Raw genomic sequence first — 18,398 nt, 5'->3', positions numbered from 1 at the left:
GATTTGGATGTAGATTACTTTGTGTAATTTAACATAAAGCCACACAAGTAACTTCTCTAGAAATACACACACACACACACACACACACACACACACACACCTGGTGAAAATTGGTGCTTTTGAAATTCACCTGTAAATTATTTTTGTTAAAGATCTATGTTCTTTAATTTTATCAGACTTTACCTGGGGTAAGAACTGTTGTTAACATTGACAAGTTATGAATAGATTCTGTGCCTCTCCCAGTCTCCTTTTCTACAAAGAAGATATATCTATATATCTATATATGCAGCATCTATATTTGAAGACTGATACAGCCCATATACATGTGTGCACATTTTTTTCTCTAAGACTAAAGGAGACATTATCTAGAAATATATTAACTGCATATTTCAAATATAATTTCAATAAGAGACAAGACAAACTGATCTTATGTCATTCCTAATTATATTAGTATGTAAACAGTATGGGGTCTTATCTCTAGGCTATCAATTCATGTGACATAATAGTTTTGTGGTAGTTATTAAATATTTTGTAGGAAGATTAAAAGATATGGTAGACATGGATGGAATTTATGACTTTTTACCCATGTAAATCATGTGATCACAAAATTAACACATCAATTCAAACAAATCACCTTTTCTTGTTGTTTGTTTTGTAGTTTTAAGGATTGAACAAAGGACTTCACCTGGGTTGGATTAATGCTCTGCCACTCAGTTATCCCCACAGCACACCACCTTTAAATTCTGAGCATGCTGCTAATTTAAACATTAAGATGTTTACCAAAATTCATTATTACAAATGTGTTTTAGGAACATGTTTTGATATGGTCTTAGAGCTCATGAAGACACTGCACCATAGATGATTATTTCTACCGAGGTTCTAACAAAATCTGTCTACAAACAGCAAAATGCTGCTGAAGAGAATATTCATTATATCCCTATATAATGTAATAATTGCCCTTCCTGTTTAATTCAAATACTTTATGAACACTAAGAAAATGAACTTTCTTATCATATTCTTTCTTATCTTATTCTAACATTCTTATCTTTCTATTTGTGTCCTGGCTTCAGAACCTTTAAATTAAGCTCAGTCACTGCAAGTACCCTGGTTCTTATGGTTACCATATCTTATTGATCTGTTTTTATTTTTATCTATATTTATTTACTTTATCCTTTTAACCTATTTTCCATGTCACCTCAACCCCTTTCAAAGAAGGAATGATTTGGACAATTAGTATATACTTTCATATGTCTTATGGCCTCTTTCAAATTCTATTTCCAATTTACCTTTCTAGGTTGTCTTCAGGCATCAGCCATCAGTACGATGTGTCCTTTTCACAGTACAGCATGCACTCCCATCCGTCACCAGTTTCAACAGCTTCTTTCCCTAAATGCCATTCCTTCATGTTTCAATTTATCTACATGGAAAATTCTTATTCACCACCCAAAATCTTACACTAAATCTTATATGGGGCCTCCCACCATCATCTGAAGTGTCCACTCTCCAACAAGACCCCGACACAATCTGATCATACATCTATACATCTATTACAAAACCTGTCATGTTGTCTTATAAATACTTGCCCTCTGCTGCTGCTACTTCTCCCCCCTCCCTTTTTTAAAGAATGCTAACCCCATGTGCTCACTTCTACAACACATATACTAAAACTGGAACAATATAGAGAAAATTAGCATGCCCCTGCACAAGGATGGCATGCAAATTTGTGAAGTGATCCATATTGGGGAAAGATAAAACAATGTTAGCCCCATAAGCCTGGAAACTATTAATTTACTTGGCTACTGTAATAAAATACCACTGGGTAGTTTATGCAACAGAAATTTATTTTCTCATAATTCTGAAGGCTAAGAGTCAGATCAAGATGTTGGCAGGGTTGGTTTCTTCTGAAATCTCTTTCCTGAGCTTGTAGATGGCTATTTTCTCCCAGTGACTATGTACAGTCTTCCTCTGTGTGTGTCTGTGTACAGATCTCCTCTTCTTAGAAGTACAACAGTCATAGAAGATAGGAGTTCACCTTAATGACCTCATTCCAACCTGATTCCCCCATTGAAGACCCTATCTCTAATATAGTCTCATTCTACAGTCCTGGGGTTTCATACTTCAACATGAGAATTTTAGGACAACTCAGCCCATAATAGAGACCATGATGAATTTATCTTTCTAGCCCAATTCTTAACTCAGATCCTGTCAGACAATAGAAACAACAAATATTTTTAAATAAATGCTATATTAATGAAATTATAATTTTTACCATTTATAATATGGTATTATAAGAGATTTTCCTCAGTAACTTATTAAAAACACTGACATGTTTTTTGTACTTTACAAAATAGCTATAATGTTTTTCACCAGCTTATTCATTAAAGAGCTTAGTTCTCTAAGTTAAGAACTTTTATAGCAATTTTGTTATGCTGCCACCAAGTGACACTTACATGAAACTGTTGCCACACGTTCTGTAGAGATTTTGCTTATGTGGATGGTAAACCTCTTAAAAACCCACAGAGACTAATAATTTTGGTGTTTCTACATTTTTTAAAAGTAATTGCCTTATTAAAACAAGAATTTAAACAACTCTTGAAGAAATATTGACAGCTAATTATATATAGAAAATATTTTTAAAATAAGACAATTGTCATAGTTCTCTGATAAAATGATGACATTTAGATGTCAAAAATAAACCATAATTTATATTTGACTTTAATCATGACTAAAAGTCTCTCACGAATCCATTCAGGGAAATATCCTCTGGTTTGTGTAAATTTTGTTGGTTAAATCAGCTCATACAGAGGAAAAAGCTGCTTTTCTAATGGGGAGAAATGGATGACGTTTCTCCTTAATTTGGAGTTGGAATATAGCAGGGATTCCTGTTGCAGAAATAAATAAATGAGGAAAGTTAAGTGAAAGCTATGCCAAGTTAGTATTTCTAAATGGCTCTTTCTATTCATTCACTCACCCATCCATTTGTGCTTTCAGTCAATGAATCCAGCTTTCAATTAGGTCTTCCCTGACTGCCAATCTAAAAATCATTCCTCCTACTTCAATTATCCCCTATCAATAACATGACAAAAGGCATTACTCTGGATTCATCTGGTTTAATTAATTTTTACTTATTTACAATATGGGCTTTCCCCGTTAGAAGGTAACACATTTGAACTTTTGATTCCTAATCATATCCTTATCAACTACAAGAGTGCTGACTCTACTAGAGTTTATTAATAAATACTAATAAAATGAGCCAATAGAATTTATTTTAATTAAAATTTAACACATTTAAAAGTAGGATACAATCTAAAAATCATCTCTCCTACTACAGTTATTCCCTATCAATAACATGACAAAAGGAATTACTCTGGATTTATCTAGTTTAATTAATTTTTACTTATTTACAATACGGGCTTCCCCATTTAGAAGGTAACACTGTGAACTTTTGATTCCTGATCATACCCTTATCAACTACAAGAGTGTTGACTCTACTAGAGTTTATTAATAAATACTAATAAAATGAGCCAATAGAATTTATTTTAATTAAAATTTAACAGGAGCTTGTATGCAACTGTTCCTGGTGATATTTCTCACATGAGAAGAGCTTTTTTTACAAGGAGAAGGCAAGAGCTATGGGCTCCATCTATTTTATTACACATAAAACATGCCATCCCCACCCATATTTCTTGTCTTCTTTCTGACACCTTTTTATTATTTTAATATATTTCATCAATTTGAAAAGTAAATTTTTTTCACATTTTAACATTTCTGAAATTGGGATGTACCTTTCAACCAATGGAAAACCACCATGCTGTTAGACATGTAGTTGCATGGATATACATATATGTATGTCCTTGCCTGCACTTGTGCCAACTTGATTGCAATAGTTACTGGAATGACAGAATGATTTCATTTTCTTGAGGTTTCAGTTAAAGACAACTTGAGGACTATTTAAGGAGGGATATGATTTCTGATACTGTAATCTATAAGCTTTCTGCTGAACCATCTGATAAGATCAAAGATCCACCAGCAGCAAACTTACAAAATGAATGGGAGCTGCTTGTAAGAAAAATCTCAGAAAAAAGAGGAAAGCCCAATTTTTGGTAATTCCCCCTTTGATGCTCTTGCAGCATGAAGATTTATATGGTACTGAGAAACAGGCACTTCCAGCAATTCTGAGCTAAAACACAATTAGTTGTTCTCTGAACATAAAAATTTTATGAAGAGTTTAAATTCGTAGCTTCTATTTTCATTTTCACATGAGTGTAATGAATCCATGTCAAAATAAATTAAGAGTCATATTTTGGATAAATGCATAATTAATATGTAAAATAATAAATAATTTGTCATAAATTAAGTGGCAATGTGCTTTCTTCCTGGTAACATTTAAAAGTAGGATACATCTAAAAATTAATATCAACTTAGTGTCAGCGAAATATCATGGAGTACCATTCAAGTGTCAAACACTGTGCTAGGCATTGAAAACACAAGAGTGAATGACAAGTATAGTTCCTTCTCTCATTAAGACAGCTTGGACTCACCAATCACACTCCACATCTGCACTAGGTTAGCAGTAGAAAAAGTGGCCATGTAAGGCATTAACTGAAGTTGTCCAGTCAGACATACTAAATAATCCTGGGACTGCAAATTGGTGCAACCATTATGGAAAACAGTATGGAGATGCCTCAAAAACATGGAATGAAACCACCATAGACCCAGTTATCCCACTCCTAGGTTTATACCCAAAGGACTTAAAATCAGCATACTACAGTGATGTAGCCATATCAACGTTTATAGCAGCTAAACTATGGAACCAAACTAGGTGTCCTTCAACAGATGAATGGATAAAGAAAATGTAGTATATATACACAATGAAATATTACTCAGCCTTAAAGAAGAATGAAATTATGCCATTTGCCAGTAAATAGATGGAGCTGGAGAATATCACGCTAAGCAAAATAAGCCAATCCCCAAAAACCAAAGACCAAATGATTTCTCTGATATGTGGATGCTAATTCACAGTAAGTGGTATGGAGGTAGGGAAGTATAGAGCTACTTTATATTAGGCAGAAGGGAGTGAAGGGAGAGGATGGGATATGGGGGTAGGGGTAGGAAGGTTATTAGAATGAATAGGACATTATAACCCTATGTGCATGTATTGTTACATGACCAGTGTGATTCTACATCATGTACAACCAGAAGATTGAGAAGTTATACTCCACTTATATATGATATGTCAATGTGCATTCTACTGTCATATATAACTAAATAAAACGTATTTAAAAAACGAAAAATAGAAGATTTACTAATTATTTTATATTGAATGTGCATTGCTCAAAGAAGTTTTTAAAGAAAAAAATAAATGTTTAGAAACTCTAACATGCTGTGGATCTTCATATGTAATTATAACAAGAAAATCTCTAAGTTGTATTATTTATTATTTCTTACTTTGGATTCATTATAGTGGTAGCACCAAATTTTATATTGAAATAACTTCTTAATTTCATACTAAAATGTAATAATGTATTCTGCAATCTGCTTTTCTTTCCTTCTCTGAACTGCATTCTTAAAATATATAACACTTCTTTTGCCATCAGGGCATATAAAATTAAGTTTTAATTTTTTTTACTGATGTATTTTCAACTAAGCTTGTCATTTGTCTTTTTTTGTTGTTTGTTTTTGGCTAAAGTTTAAATTTTAAATTTTTATGAGAGAGTTGGAATTGCTAGCAGACTATATGGCAAAATAAAACTCCATCAAAAGAGATGTTTTATTTCTCCAAAGAAAGTTTGTTAGTTTTAACCTCTAAAATATCTTCTATAATCTGATCTTATTGTGCACATTAACATGTAAAACAATTAAATTAAATGATAACTTAATCAAGTATGGTATCACCTATTATGTTCAAAGAGAATAAAAATAAAGTTGACAAGGTGTACAAGGCTGTCTACCAAGTGACTTTACTAAACATTTTTTGGATCATTTTCTAAGTTTAATATAATTAAAGACATACATTTTTGAATGCACAGAACCAAAAGTGTGCTCAGAAGATCAATGACCCTGGGAAAAAAATGCTTATTCAGTCACTAGGATGCCATAGAGGGTTTGTGGTTACAGGTTTAGATGACAAACTACATGGATTTGAATATTTTGTCTGTTACCTGACCAATAACATTAACTAAGTCTGCATCCTAAACCACAGAGTCTTCATGTCAGCTGAGAGTGAATGATTGAGCCTATCTGTAATGTTTTTGTGGGAAATAAAACTATATAATGAGTGTAAACCCCTAAGCTACAAATACTAACATATAGGTTCTAGTCAAACATTATCTACTACTCTTATGCTTTATGACTGTAGTTATAGTGATATGTAGAAATATTTATAGGAATCCATTCAGCAACATTTAGCATACTTATTGAATAAAAACTATGTATCAAACATTGTTCAAGATGTTAGAGTCTTGCAACATTGTTCAAGATGGTATACTCACCAAGGCATCTTGAATAAAAGACTATATAAGATAGACTTAATTGATTTAGTCAGCTTTCTGTTATGTGACAAAATACCTGAGGTAATGAACTGTAAAGAAGAAAAGGCTTATTTTGCTCATGGTGTAATATGTTTCAGTTCATATTCACTTGGCCTCATTTCTTCTGGGACAGAGGTGAAGCAGCACAACATTGGGCAGCAGGGGTAGGGGGTGCAGCATATGGTGGAACAGAGTTGTTTCCCTCATGGTGGCCAGTTTGAAGGGAGAGACACAGAAGGGAGCTCTGGTCCCGGTGTCTTCTCCAAGTGACATTACTTCCTCCCACTATGTCCCATCACTTAAAGGTCCCCTACCTCCCAATGATGCCTTGAGCCAGGGACCAAATCTTTAATACATTGTCCTTTGGGTGATATTTCAGATCCAAATTATAGCAATGATGGTAAGGAATTAGTCTTGCAAAGATTTTAGGGGAGTGAATTTCAGATGAGGGAACAGAAAAAGCAAAAGATCTGATACAGGCTTATTCAGGAACAGGAAGAAAAACCAAGAAGGCAGCTAGGCAGATTTTAAGATAAGGTCAAAGAGGAGAGTTGGTGCCCACCTACTGAAAACATCATGGACCAGAGAGGAGAGTTTAAAATTGATTCAGAGTGTGGTAGGAAGCCAGTGGAATCATTTTAAGCATTCTCCATAGTTGAATGGTATAATTTGCAGCTCTATGTTTTGAAAACAAAATACCTGAAGCAATTAACTTTTAAAGTGAAATAATTTATTTAATTTAATAAATCATTTATTTAAGCTCATGGTTTGGGAGGTTCTTGTCCGAAACACGGCATATGTAATATTTTGGCCCTCTGGTAAGGACACCATATGGCAATGGCAGGGAGCACATGTCAGAGCAAATTGCTCACATTCTGAGCTAGGAAGGAGAGAGAGGGAGGTGGAGAGGGAGAGGGAGAGAGGGAGAGAAGGGGAGCAGGAAGAGGGGGAAAGGGATAGGCTTGGTCCCAGAAGCACATACCCTCAATGACCTAAGAACTTCCTTCTAGGCCTTGGTTCTTTAAGGTCCTCAGGACCCACCTCCCAGTTCTTTTATATGGACCTTTAGGAACACTTATCCAAACCATAGCAGATGTAATAATAATCAAAATACAATAATGGACCAAAACCCAGTAGAAACAAAAACAGGAAGCAGAAGACTTGATCTTAAGATAGCAACACTCCCCAAATCGATTCTCATCTTCAGTGCAATCCTTGTCCAGAGGCCAGATGAGCTGCCTAGCAGAAATTAACAAGGAAATCTAAAATTCATACAAGGAATGTTAAGGGATCCAGAATAAACACAACAGTCTCTACAAAGGTAGAGTACACTTCCCAATTTATAACTTCAAAGAAAACAAAATAGAGCACACTTAGAAATTTTGAATTTTACTACAAAGATATAGATGAAAACAATGTGGTACTGGCAAAGGATACATATATACCAACAGAAAGTAATAGACGTTAACAAATAACCCTCTATATTTATAATAAGTGTAGTTTTGACAGGAGGGCCAAGATAAGTCAAAGGAAAAAGACAAGTCTTTTCAACAAATGGTTATGAAATAACTGAATATTCACAGGTGAAAGAATGAAGTTGAACCTCTGTTTCACACTAGCTACAAAGATAAACTAAAATTGGATCAGAGACCCAATGAAAGTTAAACTATGAAACTCTTAGAAAAAAATATGGGACTACATCTTTATGGCTTTGCATTAGGCAACCTTTGTTTTAAACTAATTTGTAAAGAAGTGAACAAAGGAGACACACACAAAGAATGCAGAGGCAAGAAAAGAAGTGGCTGCTCCTCCCAGCAGACACATTTACTTGTCTCAAGTTACATAGCTTTTCATTACCATGACTACATTATGATTTAGTATTCTTTTAGACACAAATGCTAGATAACTGACATAAGGTCCAGGCTAATATAAACACAGAGCCCTTTTTTCAAGGACATCACCATAGAAACTGGATAGTGCACCTATATAGTTATCTTAATAGCTTCAAGGAGAAACTGTTGGGCATTCCAAGCGTGGGAAACAGAGTGCTTCTTACCTACAAGAGTTTGCTCGCCAGAAAAATGCTTCCTTGTACATTCCCACAGTCAGAATACCTACATTAATTTATTTATTTTAATTAGGTATATATGACAACAGAATACATTTTGACTCACTGCACAATTGCAGCACAACTTTCATTTCTCTGGTTGTACACAATATAACGTTGCACCATGTGTGCAGTCATACATGTACTTAGGGTAATGATGTCCCTCTCATTCCACCATATTTCTTGCCCCCATGCTTCCTACCCACCCCTCCCTCCCCTAACCCAATCAGAGTTTCTCCATTTTTCCCATGCCCCCCTCCCCCGCCCACCATTATGGATTAGCATCTATTTATCAGAGAGAGCATTCGGTCTTTGGTTTTTTGGGTTTGGCTTACTTCGCTTATCATGATATTTTTCAACTCCAACCATTTACCAGCAAATGCCATGATTTTATTCTCTTTTAATACTGAGTAACATTCCATTGTGTATGTAATACCATAGTTTCTTTATCCATCTATTGAAGGGCATCTACTTTGCTTTCACAGTTTAGCTATTGTGAATTGAGCTGCTATAAACATTGATGTGGCTGTATCACTGTAGAATGCTGTTTTTAAGTCCTTTGGGTATAGACAGAGGAGAGGGATTGCTGGGTCAATGGAATCTCCATACTGCTTTCCATATTGGCTGCACCAATTTGCAGTTCCATCAGCAGTGTATGAGGGTACCTTTTCCCCCACATCCTTGCCAACACTTATTGTTGTTTGTATGCATAATAGCTGCCATTCTGACTGGAGTGAGATGAGTGAGTGGTTTTGATTTGCCTTTCTCTAATTGCTAGTGATGATGAACATTTTTTTCATTTGTTTGTTGCTTGATTATATATCATCTTCTGAGAAGTGTCTCTTTGGTTTCTTGGTTCATTTATTGATTGGGTTATTAGTTTGTTTTTTTTTTTGTTGTTGTTGTTTTTTTTTGTTTTTTGTTTTTGATGTCCAGCTTTTTGAGTTCTTTATATACCCTAATGATTAGTGCTCTATCTGATGTGTAAGGGGTAAACATTTGCTCCCAGGGTGTAGGCTCTCTATTCACCTCACAGATTGTTTCTTTTGCTGAGAAGAAACTTTTTAGTTTGAATCCATCTCATTTATTGATTATTAAATTTAATTCTTGTGCCACAGGAGTCTTATTAAGGAAGTTGGGGCCTAAATCCCACATGATGGAAATTAGAGCCTACTTTTTCTTCTATTAGACGCAGGGTTTCTGGTTGTATTCCTAAGTCCTTGATCCATTCTGAGTTGAGTTTTGTGCATGGTGAGGGATAGGGGTTTAATTTCATTTTGTGGCATATGGATTCCCTGTTTTCCCAGCACCATTTGTTGAAGAGGCTGTCTTTTATCCAATGCATGTTCTTGACACCTTTGTCTAATATAAGATAATTGTAGTTTTGTGTCTTCTACTCTGTACCATTAGTCTATCAGTCTGTTTTTGTGCCAATACCATGCTGTTTTGATACTATTGCTCTGTAGTATAGTTTAAGATCTGGTATAGTGATGGCACCTGCTTCATTCTTCCTGCTAAGGATTGCTTTAGCTATTCTGGGACTCTTATTTTTACACTTGAATTTCATGATTGCTTTTTCTATTTCTATGAGGAATGCCATTGGAATTTTGGTCAGAATTGCATTAAATCTGTATAATGCTTCTGGAAGTATGGTCATTTTGATAAAATTAATTCTGCCTATCCAAGAGCAAGGTAGATCTTTCCATCTTATAAGGTCTTCTTTTATTTCTTTTTTTAAGCTTCTGCAATTTTCATTATATAGATCTTTCACCTCTTTCATTATGTTGATTCCCAAATATTTTATTTTTTTATTTTTGAGGCTGTTGAGAATGGGGTAGTTTTCCTCATTTTCCTTTCTGAGAATTTGTCCACAGATACACCGAAATGCCTTTGATTTATGGATGTTGATTTTATATCCTGCTATATTGCTGAAATCATTTACTAGTTCTAGAAATTTTCTGGTGGAATATTTAAGGTCTTCCAGGTATAGAATCATATCATCAGTAAATAGTGCCAATTTGAGTTCTTATTTTCCTATATGTATCCCTTTAATTTCTTTCATCTGTCTAATTGCTCGGGGCCAGTGTTTCAAAAACTATGTTAAATAGAAGTAGTGAAAGAGGGCATCCCTGTCTTGTTCTAGTTTTTAGAGGGAATGCCTTCAGTTTTTCTCCATTTAGAATGATGTTGGCCTGGGGCTTAACATAGATATCCTTTATGATGTTGAAATATGTTCCTGTTATCCCTAGATTTTCTAGTGTTTTGAACATAAAGGAGTGCTGTATTTGTCAAATGCTTTTTCTGCGTCTATTGAGATGTACACATGATTCTTATATTTAAATCTATTGATGTGATGGATTACATTTATTTATTTCCATATGTTGAAGCACTTGCATCTGTGGGATGAAATCCACTTGATCATGGTGCATGATCTTTTTGATATGTTTTTGTATTTGATTTGCCAGAATTTTATTGAGAATTTTTGCATCTATGTTCATTAGAGATATTAGTCTGAAGTTTTATTTTTTTTATGTGTATTTGCCTGGTTTTGGAATCAGAGTGATACTGGCCTCATAGAATGAGTTTGGAAGTGCTGCCTCTTTTTCTATTTCCTGAAATAAATTGGAGAGTATTCATATTAGTTCTTCTTTAAAGGTCTTGTAGAACTTGGCTGTCCTGGGCTTTCCTTGATTGGTAGACTTTTGATGGTGTGCTATTTCATCACTTGAAATTGATCAGTTTAAATTGTGTATATCATCCTTATTCAATTTGGGCAAATTATATGACTCTACAAATTTGCTGATGCCTTCAATATTTTATATTTTATTGGGGTACAGGTTTTCAAAATAATTTCTAATTATCTTCTGTATTTATGTAGTGTCTGTTGTGATATTTCCTTTTTCATGACATATGTTACTGATTTGAGTTTTCTCTCTCCTTCTCTTCAAAGGCATGGCTAAGGGTCTGTCAATTTTATTTTTTCAAAGAGCCAACTTTTTGTCTGTCAATTTTTTCAGTTGTTTCTTTTGTTTCAATTTGATTGATTTCAGCTCTGATTTTAATTATTTCCTGTCTTCTGCTGCTTTTGGTGTTAATTTGTTCTTCTTTTTCTAGGACTTTGAGATGTAGTGTTAAGTCATTTATTGGTTGACTTTTTTTTCTTTTAAGGAATGAACTCCATGCAATGAACTTTCCTCTTAGAATTGCTTTCATAGTGTCTCAGAGATTTTGGTATGTTGTATCTGTGTCCCCATTCACCTCTAAAAACTTTTTAATCTTCTCCTTGATGTCTTCTGTAACTCATTGTTCATTCAGTAGCATATTATTTAGTCTCCAGGTGTTGCAGTGGCTTTTATTTCTTCTTTTACCAATGATTTCTAATTTCATTCCATTATGGTCTGATACAATGCAGTGTAGAATCTCTACTTTTTTATATTTCCTAAGAGTTGCTTTGCGACATAGCATATGGTCTATTTTAGGGAAGGATCCATTTGCTGCTGAGAAGAAAGTATATTCTCTCATTAACATTCAGGGTTATTATTGAGACATGATTTGTATTCTCAGCCATTATTGTTTATTTTTTGTATTTAATGTGACTTGGTTTCTCCTCTGATCAGTTTTTCCTTTAGTGTAATCCCTCCCTCTGCTGATTTTCATCATTGTTTTTCATTTCCTCTTCTTGGAATACTTTGCTGAGAATGTTCTGTAGTGCAGGTTTTCTACTTGTAAATTCTTTTAACTTTTATTTATCATGGAAGGTTTTTATTTCATCATCAAATCTAAAATTTAGTTTTGCTGGATATAAGATTTTTAATTGGCATCTTTTTTTTTTTTTTTTTTTTTTTTTTTTTTCCAGAGCTTGGTATATGTTGTTCTAGGATCTCCTGGCTTTGAAGGTCTGGGTTGAAAAATCTGCTGATATAAGAATTGGTCTCCCCTGAATGTGATCTGATTCCTTTGTCTTGCAGCTTTTAAGATTCTATCCTTAATCTGTATGCTAGGTATTTTCATTACATTGTGCCTTGGTGTAGATCTGCTGTAATTTTGTACATTTGGTGTCCTGTAAGCCTCTTGTATTTGATTTTCCAATTCTTTCTTCATGCTTGGGAAATTTTCTGATATTATCTCATTGAAGAGATTGTGCATTCCTTTGGAATGACACTCTATGCCTTCCTCTACCGCAATAACTCTTAGATTTGGTCTTTTGATGCTGTCCCATAATTCTTGGATGTTCTGTTCATGGTTTCTAACTTTCTTCACTGTGAGATCAACTTTATTTTCCAGATTGTGAACTTTGTCTTCATTATCTGACATTCTTTCTTCCAAGAGATCTAGTCTGTTGGTTATGCTTTCTATTGAGTTTTTTTATTTGATTTATTGTATCCTTTATTTCAAGGATTTCTGACTTTTTTTTTCAGGGTCTCTATCTCTCTCTTGAAGTAATCTTTTGCTAACTGTATTTGCTGTATTATCTCATTGTTGGAGAGATCAATTTTTGCTTATATTTGCTCATTTAGGTCATTCTTTAATTCACAGATCATTTTAATTATGAACCTACTGAACTCCTTCTCCAACATTTCATCAGCTTCACTGTGCATAAGTTCTGTTTTTATAGTGTCCTGGTTTGTTTGGGGCATTTTCCTCCCCTTTTTTTTTTCATATTGTCTATGTGTCTTCCTTTCTTGTGGTGTAGATCTGAGATATTACAGTTTCCTCCCTATATTCTTGTAGTACTCATACAGATTGTCTGTGCCTCACCTTGATGTTGGGCTTCCAGACCCTGCTGGTTTCCCTCAATGGATGCTACTGTATCCTGGATCTGGGACCTCTGTAAGTTTGAGTGGGTAGATCTAGGCCATTGGGGTTGACCTCCTGTGGTAGTCTGCTGGTCAGAAAGGGGTGATCCTGCACCAGAGGCTAGGGTCTGGCAAGTGTCTGCCCTGCTGGTAAAAGGCTGGACTAGGCATGCTGTGTACCTGAGCCCTGCAGAGGCTGGTGTAGGTGGATCTGGGACTTTGGGCTTGACCTTCCATGGTAGTCTGCTGGTAGGAAGGGGCAGTCTTGTGTCAAAAAGTCTGGCAGTGTCTGCCCTGCCGAGGGAGGGGTAAACCATGCCTACTGAGATCCTGGATCCCATGTTGGCTGATGTGGGTGGTCTGGGCTGGATCTCGGCTTTCATGGTATTCTGCTGGTCAGAGTAGGCAGCCCTGAACCAGAGGCTATGTTCTGGCAAATGTCTGCCACACCGGGAAAGCGTAGACCAGGTGTGCTGTGTGCCTGGGCCCTGCACAGGATGGTATGGGTGGGTCTGGGCCATTGGCCTTGACTTCCCTGAGTAGTCTGCTGCGACATGATTCATTACATAGAGGATCCAAAAAACTCCACCAGAAAACTTCTAGAATTAGTTAATCAATTCAATGTTTTTATACATGACTCCAAAAGCACAAATTACAAAAGACGATATAAATAATTTGGACTTCTTCATTTTTTTTAATTGTTTTGCTTCAAGGAACACCATTAACAAAATGAATGGACATTTCTCAGACTGGGGGAAAATATTTGCAAATCATGTATCTATTGATAGACTTATATCCATAATATGTAAAGAACTCAATAATTAAAAGATAAATAACCCAGTTAAAATGGGTGAAGAGTGTAAGTAGACATTTCTACAAGAATAGAGTACAAAAGACCAATAGGCACATGAGAAGATGTTCAACATCATTGGTCATAACAGAAATACAGACTAAAAACACAATGTGATACAACTCCACACTCATTTGAATGGCTATAAAATTGGAAATTAAGTTCTGGTGATGATGTGGAGATACTGGAATCCTGAGGTAGTGCCAGTTTGGCATTTCCTTGAAATGGTAAACAAAGAGTTACTGCATGATCCAATAATTCTGCTGCTAGGAATATAACAAAGAGAATATACTAAAAAGACACCAAATCGATGTTAAAACTCATACCATAGAAACTTGTACACAAATGTTTACAGAAATATTATTGATAATAGCCCAAAGGCAGAAATAACCTAAATGTGCATTAGTGGATGAATGGCTAAGCAAATTGTGATTTTTTACAAATAGTGGAAGATTAGTCATCCATAAAAAATAATGAACTACTGATATAGAATACAACATAGATGAGCTTGAAAACATGTTCAATGAAAGAAAATATGACATCACATATTATGTGATTTTATTTATCTGAAATGTCTAGAATAGGCAAATCCATAGAAAGAGATAGTAGATAAATACTTGCCAAGAGTTGGAAAGGGGAAGCAGATGAATGAATGCTCATAGGCACAAGCTTTTCTTCTGATGTGTGAAAATATTTTATGATGAACCATGGCGATGGTTTCACAACTCTGAAGAGCTGAAAGCCACTGAGTTGTATTCTTTAAAAGGGTTAACTTTATAGTTTGCATTATATCTCAAAAAGCTGCTATTTAAAAGAAGAACAAGGGAACATATTTGAAAGACACTTCCCAGAAACTTCCTTATTTTTTATAGTTATTTGTGAGGATTTAATATTTATTTGAGTGTGGAAGTTTGAAGTGTTTAATTCATCTATATGCCTTCAGCATTCAGAACTATATCTTAAACAGAATATTGTATATCAAATATTTGAGGAATTAATACATGAATAGATATTTGAAAAAATGTAGAGTGAATTTAACCAAGTAAATAATGACATCAGGACTTACACCAGAAAAATACGAGGAAAAGCAAATTTGGGGTGAACATGATGAAATGTTGAATTTTGGGTACCAATAGAGATATAGGTAATATGTGGTCAGCATTGGAAAAATACCAAATTATAACAAAGAAAGAAAAAAAGAGTTCAATAATTACAAATCTATATGTACATAATCTGTTCACTAAAAATAATATTTTCAAATGAAACACACACACACACACACACACACACACACACACACATATATATATATATATATATATATATATATATAATTTCATTAACCACATTAAAATAATAAAAACTACTGAATCTTAGGTTAAAAGTAAAATGATGATTTAGTTTTTGATGTGCTACTTTTGGGGTTTCTGTTTGGTAATAGAAGATGAGTTTCATGAGAACAAGAAATGCATTTTATTTACCATTGTAACCAACAATAGCAACAATAATAATTACATGCATAGAAGTCACTAAACATTTGTCATATTAATAGAATAATTTCCAAGTATGCACTAGGTAGTTCATATATGATTTTAAAACTGTAGAGTTGGGTTGGGACTACATGAATAGAATTTTTTTTATTATCAACATAAGGGGTAAAGACAAAGATCTTGAGGGACTATAGATTAGAGAAGAAAATAAAAGATAAACTGGCATCTGGACTATTATTTAAGGAATGGTTAAGTGAAATAAAACTATAGCCCAAAGTATTTTATTATTATTTATGATTTTATTTTCAATAATATTTTCTATGTAGAAAAGGCAGAAATGAAACAGTGAACTTAAACTAAGGAAAATGTTTCAGGGTTTCTAGAAAAGATACTGAAGAAGCAGAAATTAGAAGTCCTACTGTGGGTATTATACAATCATTGAATCCACTTTCATGTGAGATTATCTTAAGAACTGGATGATTTCCCCATCTTAGTCCAGTACAGACTGAACTCAAGAGATTCATCTATATTCTTAGTCTCTTTGTAACACTAAAGAAGTCTTTGCATCTGAGACTAATGAAACTAAGTGATCCATATTCAGGGATAACTGTTATTTTTATATTATTGGTCATCAATAATAGCCCATCAGAGAGGATTAGATGAGTGTCTGATCTGTTACTTAATTGATTTTACTTTCTTAGTAGTATGAGGTATATACCAAATTTCATGACCTTGTCCCAAAGCAAATATTAAGCACCCATTCCATTATGAAATGATCTTCCAATATAGCACATTTCATACCTCTGATCAGAGATATGACAATTGCTGCCCTTCCGTGTAATTTTTAGTGGTGATATTATTTCACATTAGTAGTTATGGGAGAATGAAATCAGGAGTGAAGCACGTTTAATGAGAAGCCTGTACTGTATCTAGGCAGAGCCAAGCTCAGAAATAGGAAGGAGATGCCCAGATGCTGAGGGTTCTGCATCAAATGAAAATGCAGGTGGGTGTGCCACTCTCAGCTCTGAAGAGGAACAGAAGGCTGCATAAGCTCGTGGGTTTGGATGGCTTAGAAACAGTACACGAGGCTCACAAAGTGACACATGCATAGTGTTTGATTTGCCAAAGGTCTGTGAATTTGAGTTCAGTCTCAGTTGGCTCCAAAAGCCGTGGCTTTGCTGTTCAGTAATGATCTCTGTGCCAAAGAAAAGTCCAAGTCTAGCAGCTCATATGGCAGCAGCATTGTACCAACTTAAAAAAAAAATAGTAATCTAGTAATCAAAATAATTCACTAGACTATTTTTATGTCTGGCAAAAGCACAAAGATATCATCCTTTCCTCTCTGAGCCACAGCTGTAGTTTAGCCCTCATTTTAAAGTAGATAAAGTTGCTGGGTAGTCTCTCTTTACTTTTTTTTCTAACTTTGGCCATATTCCTCTGAAGAGTCTAAATTCCTCAAGTCTTTCAAGATCTCCAGCAGATCTGAATTATGTCACTGTCCCTCCCATCAAATTGTATCCATACTTCAACATTGGTAAAATGATAATTTTATTTACTATTAAATTCTAATTCTGGGATTATATCCTAAGAAAACGTTGAAAAGTATGTGCAGAAATGCCCATGTAAATGGATTATTTATTATGGCAGGAAAAAAACAAACAGCTTTAAAATGAAATTAATCTTTTCACAAAAACTCAAACCATGTTAAGTACAGTATAAAAATGGACAAATGTCTAAAATGATTTTATAGTAGAATATTTTATGTCTTAACAGATATTCTAATACAGAGCTAATAATCAGAATAGATATCTTCCTAGAACTTCTTGTGTACTAAGTAATATTTTGTTTTTATAGAGACTATTTTTTTCTTTAATCCTCCAACAACCCAGCAAGGTTCCCACCGTTACTATTCCCATTTTATTGATGCAGGAATTGAAGCATGACAGCATAGCAGGGTAAAGTTCTCTGGCTGGGCTTATATGGCTTCGTGGGGACAGAGCCAGGGATACTGGCAGTCTGCATCTGATGCCAGTGCTTTTAGCGATATGCTAAGTTGGTTGTTTAGGTGAACATAGCAAGTTAGAAAACATTTCATGCACTATAAAACTGTTTGCATATATAAACACATTTTTATGCAAGAATAAATACAGGCAAGATATAACCCAAAATATTAATTTCTTGTCTCTGAGTAGTGGATGTAAGTGGGTTTTTAAAATTTTCATCTTTGTAGTTTTTCAAAATTTTCAAGATATTCTTTTATTCATATGCATTTCTGTAATAAGGAAAAAAAGGAAATGGAAAATTGGGCACTACATCTTTTTTGTTTGTGGCTAAATCTTAGTATATCATAAAGACTAATCGGTTAACCACATAAATAAATTCCTGCTACCCTATTAGCTATTTTACACAATAATCATCTGGTATACTTTATTCACCTATTTTCCTGTATTTATCTTATTCTAGATAATGAAGCTGAAGGTTCTGTTTGCTGAGTGAGCATCTGTGCTGAGCCTTTTTGTTGCTCAAAAACTCCTATGAAGCATATACAATATTATCATCTTCAGTTTACTAATGAGCACTGAAGCTCAGAGAGGTATCATGGACAAGATCCACATGGACAAGATC

General features: G+C 34.5%; 1 protein-coding gene and 1 non-coding gene across 3 annotated transcripts in view; both read left to right on the top strand.

The window, feature by feature from the left end:
• Positions 1-18,398, top strand: part of Magi2 (membrane associated guanylate kinase, WW and PDZ domain containing 2) — a 1,283,934-nt gene that overhangs the window by 134,537 nt on the left and 1,130,999 nt on the right. The window lies entirely within an intron of this gene.
• LOC114085351 (U6 spliceosomal RNA) lies at positions 1,638-1,743 on the top strand. Its single transcript, XR_003581455.1, has one exon. It is a non-coding gene; the product is annotated as a U6 spliceosomal RNA (small nuclear RNA).

The sequence above is a fragment of the Marmota flaviventris genome, chromosome 1, assembly GCF_047511675.1.
Source record: "Marmota flaviventris isolate mMarFla1 chromosome 1, mMarFla1.hap1, whole genome shotgun sequence".
NCBI lineage: Eukaryota > Metazoa > Chordata > Mammalia > Rodentia > Sciuridae > Marmota > Marmota flaviventris.
The sequence above is the reverse complement of the archived record's forward strand: the minus strand, read 5'-3'. Positions and strand labels throughout refer to the sequence as shown.